We start from the raw sequence: 6,510 nt of genomic DNA, 5'->3' as shown, positions 1-6,510 counted from the left end.
TTTGCATCTAGTGAGTGGAGTATAGTGTAACCAAATACTCCAGCATATCCTGAGGGATTAATGGTTGGAAGAACTATCGGGATACGAAGAATAAACATATCATTATTATGCTCACGACGACAATGAACCATAAAATCTGAGTCTGGATGGTACATTGCAATATATCAAGCAGTAAAGGTAATACTTTCACAACATTTTTGAAGCAAGATGTAAGTATGCTAAGGTCAAATTATCACATAAAAACAACATACACCCCTTACAAAAGAGCTGAATGACTAAAGCTGTGGAGGTCTTACAGCTGAACAATGCCATAGATCACTTGATTTTCTCGCGGAATTCCCAAATACCTTCTCTAGTCAACCTTACGAAAAAGGCCAAACAAAGAATATATCTCATACGATTGATATTGGAGATACAGCCAGACGACTCCCATTTGAAAAAAAATAGAAAAAAAAAGAAATAACTTTCAAAGAGATAGAAGCCATGAAGGAACAATGAGTAATAGAACTAACTACTTATCCTTGGGAATCGCCTACTGTACTTATAAAGAAGATAGATGGATCCACAAGATCTGTATGAACTATCAAAAGAAAAATGAACCCACAAGGAAGGAATCCTACCCAGTTCCAGGGCATGTCTCTATTTATGATGCTCGAGTTGGGTGAAAAGTGTTCCTAATATTGGATCTTAATAGTGAACATCGTAAGTGCAACTTGACAAAACAGTTAGAAAAGTCTTTATTGCAGGAAATGGATTATGGTAATTTGTTGTATTACTATTTGGATCACGTACTGCTCTTGCTACATTTCAACTCTCTCCAAAGTACCTTGAAACGTCGTATTAATATACTTGGATGACATAATCACATATAGAAAATCTCTGATGATGCCAAGACTGGCTATAGAAAGTCCTAGATTGGTTTAGGAAAGAGAACATTAAGCTGAATCTCAATAATTGTGAACTGTTCCATCAACAGGCGAGTTCCTGGAACACAATCAGTAGATAGGGGATTACATATTCATGTAAAATTGAATCTGTCCAGAATTGCCAAACGCCAAAGATATTTCATGAGGTATTACTATCTTCATTTTGTAAAATCATTCTCTGTCAAAAGAGTAGAATTTCTTGAAACCAGCATAACAGCTGTAAATTGAATGAAATTGGACATCAAATTTATTTTTTAGTATTTTAAATATGTTATCAGATAAATATTTCATATGAATAAATTAGTAGCATCAATGCTGCATAGCCTTTAAATTCCTATATAAATGTAGGATCAGTGCTGAAGCCCTGGGCTAAACATTTAAATGGGACCCCAGGCGTATCCTCATCCTATTTCATTAATAAGATTTATTGGTTCATAAATTTTTATTTTCGAACGCAGTTAAATAATTGTATCATAAACTAGAGAGTAAATTTTTATTTTCGAACACAATTAAATAAGCGAATATAAAAATACTAATAAACTTTTATTTGTAAACACAACTAAATAAACGAAACAAAAACTACAGATCGATGTTTTACCATTGAACGCAAATAATTAAACAAATAAAACAGTACATATCTTGATCAATAAATAAACCAAACACAAAAAATCAAATGTTTACTCTTTTGTCTTTCATCAGAGAAAAAGATTGAAGAACATGTAAAATTTCAATTGTTTAAAAAAGTTCATACTCAGTAGATATCCACGAGAAATGATTGAATCTTTCTTGCAGCATACTTGTTCGCTTTTCATTTGTAATAAGCTTCACTTTTGAAGTCCCCCGCTGGTACAATGTTAAGTCTACGGATTAACAACTCAAACATTAGGGTTTAGACTCCCCTTGATGGATACAACAGATAGCCCGATGTGGCTTTGTTATATATATATATTGTTACGTCTCTGTTCGTTTGTTAATTTCCCGTAAAAATTATTTCAGAAGAACTTCAGCGATACTAATCATTTTTAAAATAATTAAGACTAGTTTATTCTTTCTCAATATAACGTTGCAATACACAGAATTTCCAAAGTTACTTTAACTTAAACACATGCTATAATTCACAACGATTCACGCAATTTACTTATGGTGACTACCGCTCACTTGACTCGATTATCTGTCTATCTGCAATTAGATATCCGCTTTATTTGCCGGGCTTAAATACTAAAATAGAGGGCGCCTAGAAATGACAAGAGTTGCCAGGAATAGTCATGATCTTCTAGAACTCCAGCGTCACATGACTCCTGCTGCCGTAACACTGCCCCTTCCTTAGTACCGTTCGTCCCAAACAATAGTCACTTATAGTAAACCAATAGATAATTACCAATAACTTGATTAAATGTACAGAATTTACAAACACAAAATTAAAATTTAATAAAGTCTCTTAGTTTTACAGGACGTATTTTCTTCCGTACTGGTCTCCGTCTCGTTGGCTTCTGCTTCACGTGGGGTTCATCTACTCCATCAGGAAATGTTCCATTATCGGTAACAGTCATATCAGTGGTAGTAATTTCATTAACGGCTTCACTGCTTTCCCTTCTCTAAACCAGGTAGAGTTTCTTCTTCAACAGTGGCTTTTTCAGGTGACATGTCTTTAGCAGCGTCATTTGTTATGTCGTTCACTTCGTTTCAACTGGACCATTATAATGCCAAAGCCTGTTGGCATGCACCAACTTTGGCTTACCTCGCCGACCACATTTTATTAGGAAAGTCACGTCTGAGAGACGATTCACTATGTTGTATGGGCCTTCCCATGGAGAAGACAACTTATGAGACTTCTCTTTGGTCTTCCTGGGACTATACAACCACACCTTGTCTTCTGGTACAAAGCTGACTTCAGTAGATTTCTTATCATAACATAGCTTCATGGAATCAGCAGATGTTTTCAAGTTTGAACGCACTTGATGGTGAATATCATCCATCCATTCAGATAACACTTTCACGAACTCTGATACATTTTCAGGCAACTCTTTGTAAGGTGAGCATCCTGTTATCAGATCCACTGGCAACCTAAGTTCCCGACCAAACATCAGATTTGCTGGAGTATATCCAGTGGCTTCATGCTCTGCTGGCTGTAAGACATCCCAGTCATCTTGGCGACTATTACAAAACTTTGTCAATTCCTGTCCAAGTGTACTTTTCTACCATCCCATCAGATTGTGGGTGAAGTGGCGTTGTCCTGGTCTTTCGTATGCCAAACAACTTGCAGCATTCATGGAACACAGCTGATTCAAAGTTACGGCCTTGATCTGAATGCAGTTCATATGGCATACCAAACTGAAGAAGAAATCACTAATAGCCGAAGCTACAGTTGTAGCTTCCTGATTTGGTATTGCATATGCCTCGGGCCGCTTGGTGAAATAATCCATCACCACACAAATGTATTTGTTTCCAGCACGAGTTTGGGACAGAGGACCAGCAATGTCGACGGCTACTCTTTCCATTGGTGCACCAACTTGATATAACTTAATTGGAGCACGTCCTTTATGCTTGGGTCCCCTTTTAGCACATGTACTGCATGTCCTGCACCATTCTTCCACATCTTTCCTCATACATATCCAGTAAAATCTCTGTCGTAGGTGACTCAATGTCTTCTTAACTCTGAGAGGTCCTCCTGTTAAACTATCATGGGACTGACGCAGCACAATGTCCTGTAACTTTCTCGGTATAACCGTTTGCCAGGTCGTCACTTTCCCATCTGCAGTTTCCCATCTCTGGACAAGAATACCATCTTCAAGCTTCAACTGGTCCTATTATGCCCAATAGTTCTTTGTTACAAGGCTTAGACTAGACACCTTCTCCCAAGCAGGGCACAAAACACTTGCTTTTAGAAAATCAATTATTAGCTTCAAATCTTGATCTTTCTCCTGCTCTGCTTTAATATCTATTCCTGGTTCCATTTCATCGTCATCAACTCCTTCAGTCACTTTGACTTCAGTTTGATGGCACCTGGTTAGTTAAACCTCTCCTTTGCAGCAATGTCTACTATCATTTTTGCAGGGTGTTCGGCTCAGTTCATCGGCATTTCCATGACATTTTCCTTCTCTATATTCAATATCATAATTATACTGGTCTATCTTTCCGATCCAACGTTCCAGTTGTCCCTCTGGGTTCTTTAATGATCTTAAGCAGCGAAACGCAGCATGGTCTGTCCTGATGGTAAACCTAGCTCCATAGAGGTAAGGATGGAAATATGTCAGACTCTTTACTATAGCAAGGAGTTCCCTCCGTGTTACACAGTAGTTTCTCTCTGCTCTACTCAGGACCCTACTGAAGTAGGCCACCAATTCCGACATTAATAGGATCACAATCCAGTATGTACGGCAGTGAGGGATCTGGAAGCTTTAAAAGTGGAGCTGAGGCCAATTTTTCTTTCAATGTTTTGAAAGCATGCTGGCAAGAAACTGTCCATTCAAACTTCTGGCCTTTTTTGGTCAAATCATGTAGTGGAGCAGCTACAGTTGCAAAGTCCTTCACAAACTTCCGGTAATAGGTACAGAGTCCCAAGAAACTTCTTAACTCTCCCACAATGTCTGGTGTTGGCCAATCACGCACTGCTTTCACCTTGTCAGGATCAGTTTGCATGCCATGCTCACTTACAATGTGACCTAAGTAAAGCACCTCTTTCTGGAACAAGTGGCATTTCTCGGGATGAAGTTTAAGGTTTGCTGATTTCAAACACTTGAATACTTCTTCTAGCTGGGGCATTTCCTCATAAAAATATGTTGCGAATACAATGACATCGTCCAGGTACACTAGGGCTATCCTCCATTATAGGCCTTCCACTACTCTTTCCATTAGCCTCTCAAATGTTGCTGGAGCATTGCTAAGCCTGAATGGCATCACATGGAATTGCCAGAGACCTTGGCCATAACTAAATGCAGTCTTAGGTTTATCTGCTTCAGCCATTTTTACTTGATGGAAACCTGACTTTAAGTCCAGAGTTGTGAAGATTGGAAGGTCACTTGTGACAGGTCATCAAGTAGTACCTATAACATTGGCCAATTTCTCTAAATAGGAGCAGACACTTAAGGAAGGGGCATTGTTGGGTGTGTGCCAGGAGGTAGAGCCAGTCAATGTTAAAGCAAGAAATACAACCATAAAGAAAGGACATACACTCCCAGAATATTTAACTGACCTCTATAAGAAGAGCATAGTCCATTTGTCATCATCACAGGCTCTTCTGGTTAGGGAACTTTTGGCGAATTATGCAGACGTCTTTTCGAAAGGAGATCATGACCTTGGCTGCACAGACCTTGTGGAAGACAGAATAAACACAGGCAATCACCATCCAATAAAGATCCCTCCAAGAAGAACAGCTCCAGCAAAGCAACAAGAGATGGAGAAGGTCATGGATGGCCTAATTAAGGAAGGGATAGTCGAGAAATCAGATAGTACCTGGTCAGCTCCTGTCGTGTTCTAGAAGAAAGATGGGATCCAACATTGCTGTGTGGACTTCAGAGCTCTTAACAGTATAACCGAAAAAGACTCATACCCACTGCCAAGAATTGATGATACTCTTGATGCCCTAAGTGGAGCCAGGTGGTTTTTCCGATGGCCTGGATGGGTCTTGCACTACTTCCACAAGCATTGGGCTTCCTTGGGGATGTTCTTTTATTCCATCCCAAATTATCTTTTCTGACACAGGAGGTATTGTAGTTGACTTTGGTGCTATGGCATGCAAATCAACAGATGAGGCAACACTTACTGGAATTTGCCTTTTGTTGTTTCCAATCGTCATTTTATCGAAGTTAACTACAAACTTCCTCGGTAGTAAATAGTCCAATCCTAATATGCATTGGTCTTCAATGTCAGCCAAGTATACTTTCTGTTTGTTCTTCATGCCCACGAGCTCCATAGTTACACACACTGGTCCACACAACGTTGCATAATGTCCTGTCACACCACAGAGCTTCTGTACAGCTTCTGGTACTCCTTTGTGATCCAGCACCTTGATACTTACAAGGGTTTGCTGAGATGCAGAATCTATGACAAAGTTGCACCTTTGGCCATCCAGCTTTTCTGTCACGTAGACACTATGTGAGCTTGCCATTTTACACTTAGCTGTTGGGACTTTCAAGATGGGGGTTGGTTGGCGTCCCTCAGCACCAACCACTACTGGTTTCCCGAAGCTGTAGTATTCTTCTTACACTGGCTTCTCATATGTCCTCGCTCTCCACAGTTCCAACAACCTTTCTGGATACCAGCCTTTCCTGCTGTGGCACCTCCCCTGTGTTGAAGTTTCCAGCATTGAGCTCTCTTGTGCCCAGGTTTGTTACAGTGCCAGTTCTTACAGGCTTTTCCCTTTAGCACGGAATCTCGTCCTAAACCTTGCCCTGTAGACTTCAGACTGACTTTGGTTCCATACCTGAGTTCTAGAGCAGCTACCAGTGCTCTATAGTTGTGCCTGTCGTGTGCTGACAATGGTCCAAGTATTTCCAGTAGTTGTCCCTTCAAGCTCGTTGCCAAGTACACTGCTTTCTGCTCTTCTGTCTATCCATTCATTTCTGCCAGGAGCTCAAATTGTGCT

The sequence above is a fragment of the Limulus polyphemus genome, unplaced genomic scaffold, assembly GCF_000517525.1.
Source record: "Limulus polyphemus unplaced genomic scaffold, Limulus_polyphemus-2.1.2 Scaffold2882, whole genome shotgun sequence".
NCBI lineage: Eukaryota > Metazoa > Arthropoda > Merostomata > Xiphosura > Limulidae > Limulus > Limulus polyphemus.
Note: the sequence above shows the minus strand (reverse complement) of the source record.